Below are 13,056 nucleotides of genomic sequence, written 5' to 3'. Positions count from 1 at the left end.
AAGTTGTCCAGTGGGAAGAAAATAAACAAGCATGATCAAACAAAAGGTCTATGGGCTGTGAACATGATGACCAGAGGATGGATGCTTGGAACACCCCTGATTTGATGACTGACTCAAGTGATTATATGGATACAAATTCCTATAATGCATTCACCTTAGTGGCAAAGATGATTTGATGCGTTGCTTGAAAAGACTATTTCCATTACATTTTACCGGTCAGGAAACTTAGGGCTTCATTCCCATAACCAATCTAAAACTAAAAACACGTTCCCACAACTTCCAAGGAACCAAATGTGCTAGCTGGGGGGTTTCAATCATGAGCTTTCGCCTTGGGATTCTGTCCTTTCTTAAAAAGCTATATTTATGTACTGGTAAGATAATTCTCTGTCAGTTTTTTAATCGTATTGCAGTAGTCTTAATAAACATGGTAATTCTGATAATTCCCTACAGTACAGTTCGTCATGAATCATTCTGTTTGTTTGTGCAGCTGAATCGTCTCAGTAATCTGGTGTCAGTGTCAGTCACGGTTAGACTACTACTGTTATTTATCCCTTGGCATTTATCTGTGAAATCCATACACTGAGGCGCTACAGCAACGGTACGTGCACTTGCGTGGGCTGTTTTTGTAAGTGGCTCAACCCTCCAGCGCTGTTTTGAGGCCCGAGGCGAAGCTAAGGGCCCGGGATACAGCCCTTGGAGTGAGTTGTCACATGATCATTACCGGGTTCGAGGGCATTATTGCTTTTACAAAACAGTTATTATTATTGCAACATACAATACATTACCAAAAGTATGTGGACACCTGCTGTTTCGAACATCTCGTTCCAAAATCATCATGCCTGATGTTTCCATTGATGGCACGAGTGAAAGAACTGTCCATGGTCCTGGCGCTGGTTGGTGACAGCCAGTGCTTGCCTCTTCTTTGGTGGAGAATGGGACATCCCACTCACATTCCCAGAATATTACCAAGAACTGACATAAGAGAACCATACATTCTCCGAACATTCTGATAGCATAGCTTAAGTCACACCATTTTTGAGAACGTTCCCAGAATGTAGTAAAAATATTACATTAAATAGAACCACATGGGAACTTGTGTGGAATGTTCTGTTGAAGGACTGAAATTCCCACAGAATAATGTTGTTTCTTAAAGTTCTCTGAACAATTTGAGAACATTACTTTAAATAGAACCATGCAGTAACCTGTGGGGAAACGTTATGCTGAAGTACTGAAATGTCTACAGAAGAACATTGTTTCTTAAAGTTACCATGTGTGAACCTTTAGAAAAAGTTATGTTAAAGTAATGAATACCAAGAAAATAACGTTTTTTTGTGAACTTCCTTAAATGTGCTGAGTATGTTCCAAAACTAAGCAACTATCCCGCATCATTCCCAGAAAGTTGTGGGAAGGTTGTCTGCAAAATAACCATAGGACAACCACGCTCTCACCAAGCTCTAACAAACAAACTTTTATTTGATTTTATATGGCACTTAGAACATTTTGTGCTAGCTCGGCTTGGATTAGAATAAAAGTCATCAAGGTTTGAAAAAAATGTAGTGGATTCTGGGCTTACATCCACCTGGGCTTACATCCGCCAGGATAAAAACCTCTCCCTCAACGTTATCAAGACAAAGGAGATAATTGTGGACTACAGGGAAAAAAAAGAGGACTGAGCACAGCCCAATTCTCATCGACGGGGCTGTAGTGGAACAGGTTGAGAGCTTCAAGTTCCTTGGTGTCCACATCACATGGTCCAAACACACCAAGACAGTCGTGAAGAGGGCATGACAAAGCCTATTCCCCCTCAGGAGACTGAAAGATTTGGCATGGGTCCTCAGATCCTCAAAAAGTCATACAGCTGCACCATCGAGAGCATCCTGACTGGTTGCATCACCGCCTGGTATGGCAACTGCTCGGCCTCCGACCGCAAGGCACTACAGAGGGTAGTGCATACGGCCCAGTACATCATTGGGGCCAAGCTTCCTACCATACAGGACCTCTATACCAGGCAGTGTCAGAGGAAGGCCCTAAAAATTATCAAAGACTCCAGCCACCCTAATCATAGACTGTTCTCTCTGCTACCGCACGGCAAGCGGTACCGGAGCGCCAAGTCTAGGTCCAAAAGGCTTCTTAACAGCTTCTACTCCCAAGCCATAAGACTCCTGAACAGCTAATCATGGCTACCCGGACTATTTGCATTGCCCCCCCACCCCATCCCATCCCATCCCATCCCCCTCTTTTACGCTGCTGCTACTCTGGTTATTATTTATGCATAGTCACTCTACCCACATGTACATATTACCTCAATTACCTCGACTAACCGGTGCCCATGCACATTGACTCGGTACCGGTACCCCCTGTATATAGCCTCCCTACTGTTATCTTATTTTACTGCTGCTCTTTAATTATTTGCTATCTTTTCTTTTTTACTTAATTATTTTTTAAACTGCATTGTTTGTTAAGGGCTTGTAAGTAAGCATTTCACTGTAATCTCTACACCTGTTGTATTCGGCGCATGTGGCAAATAAAATTGGATTTGATTTGATTTTGATTCCCCATTGAAATCAACTTGAGGCTTTTCTGCCTTTCTAACTACTACAGAAGAACCAATTTGAGAGATTTTTTTATTTTCTTTCGATAGTCCTGGGTTTAGGTCTCTACACACTTAAAAATAAAAAAGTGCAATCTAGAACCTGAAAGGGTTCTTCGGCTAACCCCATAGGAGAAGAACCCTTTGAATAATTATTTTTGGTTCCAGGTACAACCATTTTGGTTCCAGGTAGAACCGTTTTCGGTTCCATGTAGAACCCTTTCCACAGAGGTTTCTACCTGTAACCAAAATGGGTTCTCCTATGGGGACAGCTGAATAACCCTTTTGGAACCCTTTTTTTCTAAGAGTGTACTTCTCCTCCTAAGGCTGGTTATCCAGCAGCCTCTAAGTTTTCACTATTCTTCTCTACCCACTGAAGCAGCATCAGACACACAGCTCTCTCCACAGCTCCCTGCTTCACTGAGCCAGCATTCAAGATGTCAGTGAGTCTGACATTCAAAGCCCCTCATGATACAATCCATGCTTTACCTGCAACAGGGCTCCTAGCTAAAATTCTCCAGTGCTATGGAGAGATAAAGAATCAAGAGTCTCCTCAAACTTCTCTTTCATACATTTTTTTCGAGTATTATGGGCCGTGGGCTGGCTAAAGTCTTAACTTCTCTGCTGCTGTAAGCCCAGATGAGATTTGTAAATTGCACACGGTTGCACCCTTAAGGGGGAAAATAAACACATATCTGAACGTGTGTGTGTGTGTGCACACGTGCATGCCCTGTGTGTGTGTGTATGTGTGTGCAGTGAGGGAGAGAGAGAGAGTATACGAGATAAGCGTATGATGTATGGTTGAGATGTATTTATCACATGCATATGGCGCTTTGCAGGTTTCTCTCACAGCAGGAGGAACTTCGGCAGGTTCATTAGTAGAAGAAATTAAAGGTGATATGGAAATGATAATCTTCTTACAGCTAGTCTGTAATAGAGTATAGAGCCTACTAGGAACTTTGGTGCATGCAATAAATCATTTTAGTTATCAGGAAAATTATTATTTTATCAGTTTGCTTATTAAAATAGAAAAATGAAGGGCAAAGAGAACGAGAGCAAGAGGAAAGAAGAATGCATGTCACCATCTATTAAAGACAAGGTTGGGAACATTGGCGACTAGTAAGTATTTTGTAAACCTCCCACATTGGGCTGGATGTGTCAATGTGTTGTTGATACCGTAAATGTATAATCTATGAGCAGAATTACTGTCTTACCTCAATTAGCCATGAAATCCATAGTTTGAAAGCAACAGTTTTCTGGAAGCTGTGCAGTGCCATTTCCCCTACATTTTCCCCCACGTGGACCAGCTCCCAAGCAATTTGAGTTTCAGCCAATGAGCTTCAACCCCTCGCCATTTGAGTGACAGCTAGCATGATGCACACACAGCAGAGCGAGAGAGTGAGCAATGACGTGGCGTAGCACCCAATTTTCAGGGACCACTTTTGGCTCGTGAGCGCTACTTTCAGAACTACTGGCTAAAAAGTATACAAAAGTACAGAAGAATCTCTTTAACAATATGAACACCAATGTTTCAGGATGAAACCAGACATGAAAGGTTTAAATGTCAATTGCTCTCTTGTCATGCTAAAATGACAGTTTTTGGGGGATCACATTGGTGCATGGTTTCCACATTATTTTCCTTCTAAACTGTCAATATCTGATGGCTGATGGAATTAACATATGACCTACATTTCTTCAACAGCAAAGCTAGGGGGATCATCGACACCTAGGCCATTTCATTTTCTTTCTTTCATTTGTCAAGTTGAGCTGAAGGCCAAAACAGTGTACGGGAGGAGAATAAAGCACCCATGGAAGAATTCAGTGCATACTCAAGGAGGAATTCAGTTACATGCCTTTTATTCAGGCATATGAATACAGGCTGACGGATATGTTCGTGGTAGCTAAACACAATCCCAGTAAGTCAAACCTTAGCAGTGTTACAGTTGAAAGCATTTGGCCAGATAACATACAAACGGTTCTGAAATGATAATTACACTAAGGGAAGAGACAAAGCAAACATACATTATGTGGTGCCAGCTGTATTTGCACTTTTAATGGCTGTTTGTTGAGAGTATATCTAAAGTGTTGGCCTTCAACAACAAAAATGCTTTAGCAGCTTCACACATGGTATGTGTTTAACCACACAAACATGCACGCATACACACACCCACACACAAAGAGAGGCAGACAGAGTTATTTATCACAAATAAATATCGATCTGTATTTTACTAAATGCAACGAGTGTATTAGCTAATAACTAGTCAAACTGCTAAAGCAACACACTGCCAGAGGTGGACCTATTAAATACCATGAAATAACCCACTGGGCACAAACTGGTTAAATCAACATTGTTTCAACGTAATTTGTCAACATATTGTGACGTGGAATCTACGTGGAAAATACATTGGATTTGCAAGAAGTCATCAACTGTTGTTTTGAGGGGGAAATTTCAACCACAGGATTATGTCATCATAGTAACCAATTTTCAACATAGAAAAACCTTGTATAAAATATGTTGAATTTGTACCTTTGAAACAACGTAAGATAATCAATGTAATATCCACTATAAGAAAAAAACAATAGGCTGGGCAGCACCTCCTACTGGTGAGTTGATCGATCTACAGCTATCTCTTTGGTCTCCCATTCAGGGTATTTAACCAAGCCCTGCTTAGCTTTGATATTTGTCACTGACTATAACCAATGTGCTATCGTGAGAATGATTGTTGAGAAATCTCCACTTAATAGATTCACTGTTGCTATTGAAATCATTGCAACGAGTAGGCTTAACAGAGTAAATGAAATGTTACCATACTTTATCAATCATATATCATCAATGATGCAATTTAGGCCTACAGTATATAGCATTTGGGAATCAACAGCTATTGTTTAAATTCAGCCCAGGATACATTTAAAACTAGACAATACATACAGTGCATTCGGAAACCCTTTACTCAGTACTTTGTTGATGCACAATTTACAATTACAATTTACAATCCTTAAGCACCTTTGGCAGCGATTACAGCCTCAAGTCTTCTTGGGTATGATGCTACAAGCTTGGCACACCTGTATTTGGGGAGTTTCTCCCATTCTTCTCTGCAGATCCTCTCAAGCTCTGTCAGGTTGGACAGGGAGCGTCGCTGTACAGCTATTTTCAGGTCTCTCCAGAGATGTTAGATCGGGTTCAATTCTGGGCTCTGGCTGGGCCACTCAAGGACATTCAGAGACTTGTCCCGAAGCCACTCCTGCATTGTCTTGGCTGTGTGCTTAGGGTCATTGTCCTGTTGGAAGGTGAACTTCCGCCCCAGTCTGAGGTCCTGAGCGCTCTGGAGCACGTTTTCATCAAGGATCTCTCTGTACTTTGCTCCGTTCATCATTCCCTTGATCCTGATTAGTCCCCAGTCCCTGCCACTGAAAAACATCCCCACAGCATGATGCTGCCACGACCATCCTTTCCTCCAGACGTGACGCTTGGCATTCTGGCCAAAGAGTCCAATCTTGGTTTCATCAGACAAGAGAATCTAAAGAGTCCTTTAGGAGCTTTTTGGCAAGCGGGCTGTCATGTGTGTTTTACTGAGGAGTGGCTTCCGTCTGGTCACCCTACCATAAAGGCCTGATTGGTGGATTGCTGCAGAGATGGTTATCCTTCTGGAAGGTTCTCCCATCTCCACAGAGGAACTCTGGAGCTCTGTCAGAGTGACCATCGGGTTCTTGGTCACCTCCCTGACCAAGGCCCTTTTCCCCCGATTGCTCAGTTTGGCAGGGCAGCCAGCTCTAGGAAGAGTCTTGGTGGTTCCAAACTTCTTCCATTTAAGAATGATGGAGGCCACTGTGCTCTTGGGGACCTTCAATGCTGCAGAAATGTTTTGGTACCCTTCCCCAGATCTGTGCCTCAACACAATCCTGTCTCGGAGCTCTACAGACAATTCCTTTCACAGTGCATGTCAGAGGACCTGGTTTTTGCTCTGACATGCACTGTCAACTGTGGGACCTTATGTAGACAGGTGTGTGCCTTTCCAAATCATGTCCAATCAATTGGATTTACCACAGGTGGACTCCAATCAAGTTGTAGAATCATCTCAAGGATGGTCAATGGAAACAGGATGCACCTGAGCTCAATTTCGAGTCTCATAGCAAAGGGTCTGAATACTTATGTAAATACGGTATTATTAAATATATATATATACACATTTGCAAAATAATCTAAAAACCTGTTTTTGCTTTGTCATTATGGGGTATTGTTTGTAGATTGATTAGGGAAAACATTTATTTAATCCATTTTAGAATAAGGCTGTAACATAACAAAATGTGGAAAAAGTGAAGGGGTCTGAATACTTTCCGAATGCACTGTATAGGCCTAGGGTTTCAAGCTTTGGTTGATTTAAAATGGAATCTGCAAGTTAATAAAAAATGTGGATTCACCTCTCCATATAAACCAAAAAATAATAGGACTAAATCAAATCAAACTGTATTTAAAGTGCAAGTTTGATTTGATTTGATTTAGTCCTATTCTTTACCTTAGATTTTTGGTTGAAATGGAGACGTGAATCTAACATATACATTCTTCATTTGTAGACAAACTGGAATTAAAGCCACACTCAGTGGCACAGATGGAACTATCCAATGGAACTATCCAATCTCCTTCAAATGTTGATATTTGGTTGCGTTGACAACCAAACATAATTCATTATCATTTTTGCAATACAGTAAATAGCATATTAAATTGTCAACAAGGTACAAAGTATATGTTGGATTCACGTCTCCTTCTTAACCAACATTTTTTATTAAAGAATAGGATAAATCCAGTGGCTCAAATGGAACTATCAAAGCAGTAGATACATCACCTTTAAATGTTGATATTATGTTGGGTTGTCAACCAAACGCAATTCAATATTACTTTTGTAATACAGTAACTAGCCTAAAGCTAAGGCTACCTTACTAACTAATGTAACAGTACTTATTCAACCATAAAATGAGTAACACATCCATGGCCACATTTTGAGGTTGCTGTAAAAAATAAATGTATTCTTATGTAATCATAGAATGCGTGCATGTTCAAGATAGTATGCAAAGGTCGCAGGTCTGTGGAAATCTTCAGAATTGCTATACTAATCTGCGCAGAATCTCAAACAGCATTGAGCAGCACCATGTACTTTAATGTAATCTCAACTGCAATCCAGGTCATTTGGTTGTGCTATGAGATTAAGCACAGTGATAGCACATTAAATTGTTGTATAAATAAACCAACAATCTGACATAGATTTTTCATTGGAATTTGGTTGTGCTTTTAGATACAGTATTTGATAACACATTGGGAATTCAACAAACTTTTGGCTGTGAAAATAGGTTGTAATCTCATTTATCAACGTATCAACTAAATATTAACCAATTCTCCTCATTGAAATGACGTGGGTGTGCCCTTCAAAAATAATGGACCAATTTCATTTACAAAACAACACCTGATGGTGCAGAATAGTATTCATACCACAATGATAGTTCTCCAAGATCACTCTCCTCTCTCAGTACCATGAGACATGGCATGCTTCAAAATAACAGTTCATCTCCCTGCAAAAAGGTGCTATTTGTCCGTACATAAGAAGAGGTGAACAAATCAAATCAAAGTCTATTGGTTGCATACACAGATTTGCAGATATTATCACAGGTGCAGCGAAATGCTTGTGTTTCTAGATCCAACAGTGCAGTAATAATACCTAGAAAACAATACTTACAATACAAAAGTAAAAATAAACAAATTCAGAAATATCAGAACGAGCAATGTCAGAGTCAGTATATACAGTTGAAGTCGGAAATTTACATACACCTTAGCCAAATACATTTAAACTCAGTTTTTCACAATTCCTGACATTTAATCCTAGTAAAAATTCCCTGTCTTAGGTCAGTTAGGATCACCACTTTATTTGAAGAATGTGAAATGTCAGAATAATAGTAGAGAGAATGATTTATTTCAGCTTTTATTTATTTCATCACATTCTCAGTAGGTCAGAAGTTTACATACACTCAATTTGTATTTGGTAGCATTGCCTTTAAATTGTTGAACTTGGGTCAAACGTTTCGGGTAGCCTTCCACCAGCTTCCCACAATAAGTTGGGTGAATTTTGGGCCATTCCTTCTGACAGAGCTGGTGTAACTGAGTGAGGTTTGTTGGTCTCCTTGCTCGCACATACTTTTTCAGTTCTCCCCACATATTTTCTATAGGGTTGAGGTCAGGGCTTTGTGATGGCCACTCCAATACGTTGACTTTGTTGTCCTTTTTTGCCACAACTTTGGATGTATGCTTGGGGTCATTGTCCATTTGGAAGACCCATTTGCGACCAAGCTTTAACTTCCTGACTGATGTCTTCAGATGTTGCTTCAATATATCCACATAATTTTCCTTCCTCATGATGCCATCTGATGATGCACCCCCACAGCATGATGCTGTCACCCCCGTGCTTCACGGTTGGGATGGTGTTCTTCGGCTTGCTAACTGCCCCCTTTTTCCTCCAAACATAACGATGGCCAAAAAGTTCTATTTTTGTTTCATCAGACCAGAGGACATTTCTCCAACAAGTACGATCTTTGTCCCCATGTAGTCTGGCTTTTTTATGGCGGTTTTGGAGCAGTGGCTTCTTCCTTGCTGAGCGGCCTTTCAGGTTATGTCGATATAGGACTTATTTTACTGTGGATATAGATACTTTTGTACCTGTTTCCTCCAGCATCTTCATAAGGTCCTTTGCTGTTGTTCTGGGATTGATTTGCACTTTTCGCACCAAGGCACGTTCATCTCTAGGAGACAGAATGCGTCTCCTTCCTGACCGGTATGACGGCTGCGTGGTCCCATGGTGTTTATACTTCAAATCAAATAAAATCAAATGTTATTGGCCACATGCGCCGAATACAACAGGTGCAGACATTTCAGTGAAATGCTTACTTACAGCCCTTAACCAACAGTGCATTTATTTTTTACAAAAAAGTAAAAATAAAACAACAACAAAAAAAGTGTTGAGAAAAAAAGAGCAGAAGTAAAATAAAATAACAGTAGGGAGGCTATATATACAGGAGGGTACCGGTGCAGAGTCAATGTGCGGGGGCACCGGCTAGTTGAGGTAGTTGAAGTAATATGTACATGTGGGTAGAGTTAAAGTGACTATGCATAAATAATTAACAGAGTAGCAGCAGCGTAAAAGGATGGGGTGGGGGGGCAGTGCAAATAGTCCGGGTAGCCATGATTAGCTGTTCAGGAGTCTTATGGCTTGGGGGTAGAAGCTGTTGAGAAGTCTTTTGGACCTAGACTTGGCACTCCAGTACCGCTTGCCGTGCGGTAGCAGAGAGAACAGTCTATGACTAGGGTGGCTGGAGTCTTTGACAATTTTGAGGGCCTTCCTCTGACACCGCCTGGTATAGAGGTCCTGGATGGCAGGAAGCTTGGCCCCAGTGATGTACTGGGCCGTACGCACTACCCTCTGTAGTGCCTTGCGGTCGGAGGCCAAGCAGTTGCCATACCAGGCGGTGATGCAACCAGTCAGGATGCTCTCGATGGTGCAGCTGTATAATTTTTTGAGGATCTGAGGACCCATGCCAAATCTTTTCAGTCTCCTGAGGGGGAATAGGCTTTGTCGTGCCCTCTTCACGACTGTCTTGGTGTGTTTGGACCATGATAGTTCGTTGGTGATGTGGACACCAAGGAACTTGAAGCTCTCAACCTGTTCCACTACAGCCCCGTCGATGAGAATGGGGGCGTGCTCAGTCCTCTTTTTTTTCCTGTAGTCCACAATCATCTCCTTTGTCTTGGTCACATTGAGGGAGAGGTTGTTATCCTGGCACCACACAGCCAGGTCTCTGACCTCCTCCCTATAGGCTGTCTCATCGTTGTCGGTGATCAGGCCTACCACTGTTGTGTCTTCGGCAAACTTAATGATGGTGTTGGAATCGTGCCTGGCCATGCAGTCATTGGTGAACAGGGAGTACAGGAGGGGACTGAGCACGCACCCCTGAGGGGCCCCCGTGTTGAGGATCAGTGTGGCAGATGTGTTGTTACCTACCCTTACCACCTGGGGGCGGCCCGTCAGGAAGTCCAGGATCCAGTTGCAGATGGAGGTGTTTAGTCCCAGGATCCTTAGCTTAGTGATGAGCTTTGAGGGCACTATGGTGTTGAATGCTGAGCTGTAGTCAATGAATAGCATTCTCACGTAGGTGTTCCTCTTGTCCAGGTGGGAAAGGGCAGTGTGGAGTGCAATAGAGATTGCATCATCTGTGGATCTGTTGGGGCGGTAAACAAATTGGAGTGGGTCTAGGGTTTCTGGGATAATGCTGTTGATGTGAGCCATGACCAGCCTTTCAAAGCACTTCATGGCTACAGACGTCAGTGCTACGGGTCAGTAGTCATTTAGGCAGGTTATCTTAGAGTCCTTGGGCACGGGGACTATGGTGGTCTGCTTGAAACATGTTGGTATTACAGACTCAGTCAGGGACATGTTGAAAATGTCAGTGAAGACACTTGCCAGTTGGTCAGCACATGCTCGGGGTACACGTCCTGGTAATCCGTCTGGCCCTGCGGCCTTGTGAATGTTGACCCGCTTAAAAGTCTTACTCACATCGGCTACGGAGAGCGTGATCACATAGTCATCAAGAACAGCTGGTGCTCTCATGCTTGCTTCAGTGTTGCTTGCCTCGAAGCGAGCATAGAAGTGGTTTAGCTCGTCTGGAAGTCTTGTGTCACTGGGCAGCTCGCGGCTGTGCTTCCCTTTGTAGTCTGTAATAGTTTTCAAGCCCTGCCACATCCGACGAGCGTCAGAGCCAGTGTAGTATGATTCAATCTTAGTCCTGTATTGACTCTTTGCCTGTTTGATGGTTCGTCGGAGGGCATAGCGGGATTTCTTATAAGCGTCCGTACTTGTGTACTATTGTTTGTACAGATGAACGTGGTACCTTCAGGCGTTTGGAAATTGCTCCCAAGGATGAACCAGACTTGTGGAGGTCTACAATTTCTTTTCTGAGGTCTTGGCTGATTTCTTTTGATTTTCCCATGATGTTAAACAAAGAGGCACTGAGTTTGAAGGTAGGCCTTGAAATACATCCACAGGTACACCTCCAATTGACTCAAATGATGTCAATTAGCCTATCAGAAGCTTCTAAAGCCATGACATCATTTTCTGGAATTTTCCAAGCTGTTTAAAGGCACAGTCAACTTAGTATATGTAAACTTCTGACCCACTGGAATTGTGATACAGTGAATTATAAGTGAAATAATCTGTCTGTAAACAATTGTTGGAAAAATTACTTGTGTCATGCACAAAGTAGATGTCCTAACCGACTTGCCAAAACTATAGTTTTATATTGGTAAGTTGGTCTAGTGGCCAGCTATCTAAACTTGTAGTAATCAAGGTCGAATTAGAGCCCTGGGGCACTTCCATTGATTTTGTTAGTCTCACTCAGATATCATATTAAAAACAGCAAACATTTCTCTCCGCCACCATGGAACTGCACAAAATCAACTCTAAAACTTAAATATGTGCATGGGGGGGGGGGGGGAGCAACTGTGCCCCTCATGATAAGTTTAGATTTCTTGTGGCCCCCACCCCGTCAAAGTTGCCCATTCCTGTTCTAGATGGTAGCTGGGTGATCAGGCTCTGGATCGGGTGGCTGAGGTCCTTGATGATATTCTTGGCCTTCCTGTGACACCGGGTGCTATAGATGTCCTGGAGGGCAGGCAGTGTGCCCCCGATGATGTGTTGGGCTGACTGCACCACCCTCTGGAGAGCCCTGCGGTTGGGACGGTGCAATTGCCATATCAGATGGTGATACAGCCTGACAGGATGCTCTCAATGGTGCATCTATAGAAGTTTGTGAGGGTCTTAGAGGCCAAGCCGAATTTCTTCAGCCTCCTGTCTGTGTGAAGGGACCACTTCAGGTCGTCAGTGATGGCACGCCGAGGAACTTGAAGCTTTTGACCCTCTCCACTGCGGTCCCGTTGATGTGGATGGGGGTGTGCTCTCTCTGCTGTCTCCTGTAGTCCAAGATCAGCTCCTTCGTTTTGTTGACGTTGAGGGAGAGGTTTTTCCTGGCACCACTCCGCCAGGGCTCTCACCTCCTCCCTTTAGGCTGTCTCGTCATTGTTTGTAATCAGGCTTACCACTGTTGTGTCGTCAGCAAATTTGATGATTGAGATGGAGACGTGAGTGGTCACGCAGTCATGGGTGAACAGGGAGTATAGGAGGGGCTGAGTACGCACCCCTGTGGGGCCCCATGTTGAGGATCAGCGTGGCGAGGTGTGCCAACCTTCACCACTTGGGGTCAGCCCGTCAGGAAGTCCAGGACCCAGTTGCACAGGGAGGGGTTCAGACCCAGGGCCCTGAGCTTAGTGATGAGCTGGGAAGGCACTATGGTGTTGATGGCTGAGCTGTAGTTGATGAACAGTATTCTTACATAGGTATTTCTCTTGTCCAGGTGGGATAGGGCAGTTTGCAGTG

The sequence above is a fragment of the Coregonus lavaretus genome (assembly GCF_964263955.1).
Source record: "Coregonus lavaretus genome assembly, chromosome: 31".
Lineage (NCBI taxonomy): Eukaryota > Metazoa > Chordata > Actinopteri > Salmoniformes > Salmonidae > Coregonus > Coregonus lavaretus.
Note: the sequence above shows the minus strand (reverse complement) of the source record.